This window comes from Rhinopithecus bieti, unplaced genomic scaffold, assembly GCF_001698545.2.
Source record: "Rhinopithecus bieti isolate Rb0 unplaced genomic scaffold, ASM169854v2 scaffold_14344, whole genome shotgun sequence".
Lineage (NCBI taxonomy): Eukaryota > Metazoa > Chordata > Mammalia > Primates > Cercopithecidae > Rhinopithecus > Rhinopithecus bieti.
In genome coordinates, this window is record NW_016885623.1 from 1 (window position 1) to 1,523 (window position 1,523).

General features: G+C 42.5%; 1 pseudogene; it reads left to right on the plus strand.

Moving 5' to 3' along the window:
* The first annotated feature begins 270 nt into the window (after window positions 1-270).
* On the plus strand, window positions 271-1,322 carry LOC108525836 (lamina-associated polypeptide 2, isoforms beta/gamma pseudogene; annotated as a pseudogene).
* Window positions 1,323-1,523: the final 201 nt, after the last annotated feature.

Below are 1,523 nucleotides of genomic sequence, written 5' to 3' on the forward strand. Positions count from 1 at the left end.
AAAAAAAAAACTGTGACTCCTGCTGCTTGTCCCTAACGCTTTAGTGAAGGAGTTATCTGTATCCAAAGGATAGTAGTTAATCGAATAATTTCTAAATATTTCAATATTTTGAATTTCGGACCCTGTAAAGAGGCGTAGGACAGTCCAGTTCATATGTATCCTCTCATGGGGTTGAAGAGCTCACGCAAAAGACTTTGCCTACACAATCTCTTCAATCTCAAGCAGCTGTAATGGATCTGAGCTACTAAACAGTCTCAAATCACTTGGCAGGGCCGCCGCTCGCCACCAGCGCCAACAGCAACGGGCCCCGGAATTCTCCAGCTACGAGGAGCGCGAGCCCACATCCGTCTCGGCTCCGGGCCGGCCGCCGACAGGAAAGCCACAAAGAAAACTGATAAACCCAGACAAGATGATAAAGACGATCTAGATGTAACAGAACCCATTAATGAAGATCTTTTGGATCAGCTTGTGAAATACGGAGTGAATCCTGGTCCTATTGTGGGAACAACCAGGAAGCTATGTGAGAAAAGCTTTTAAAGCGAGGGAGCAAGGAACAGAATCAAGATCTTCTCCTCTGCCAACAATTTCTTCTTCAGCAGAAAATGCAAGGCAGAATGGAAGTAATGATTCTGACACATATAGTGACAATGAAGAAGACCCTAAAATAGAGCTCAAGCTTGAGAAGAGAGAACGGCTGAAGGGCAAAGACTCCAGTAACCCTCAAACAAAGAAGAGTTGAGCATAACAAGAGCTATTCTCAAGCTGGAATAACTGGGACTGAATGAACAAGTGGATCTCCAAAAGGCAGACCTCTGCAGGCATTATTAACTAGGGAATCTACAAAAGAGTCAAGAAGAATTTCAAAGAAAAGGGTGCACGCTTCAGAATATTTTCGTATAGATGGTGCAGTAATTTCAGCGAGTACTCCCATAGATGAAACTATAATGGCTTCAGACAATGAATCCTTAGTTGTCAATAGGGTGAATGGAAATTTCAAGCATGCATCTCCTATTCTGCCAGTCACTGAATTCTCAGACATACCCAGAAGAACACCAAATAAACCATTGACAAGGGCTGAAGTGAGAGAAAAAACACAGGAAGAGTAGAAAGGGACATTCCTAAGGAAACGTTCCCCTGTGAAGCAGCTACACCAACAAGAATTAGTGCTAGTTGCCGCAGACCAATCAAAGGAGCTCCAGGCCGGCCATTAGAACTCAGTGATTTGAGGATGGAGGAGTCATTTTCATCTAAATATGTTCGTAACTATGTTCCCTTGACAGATGTCAAGTGAGAAAATACAAAAAAAAAGGGATGCTCCATTCCTGTATGGATAAAATTCTGCTGTTTGTTGTTGTGGCAGTTTTTTTTGTGTTTGGTCTATCAAGCTATGGAAACCAACCACGTAAATCCCTTCTCTAATTTTCTTCCTGATGGCTCTAGAAAACCCAACTGAGTGGTATCTCTTTGGCACATTCAACTTGGTCTTGTGTTTTAATAACTGTGTTGAAGAACATTTGTGTATG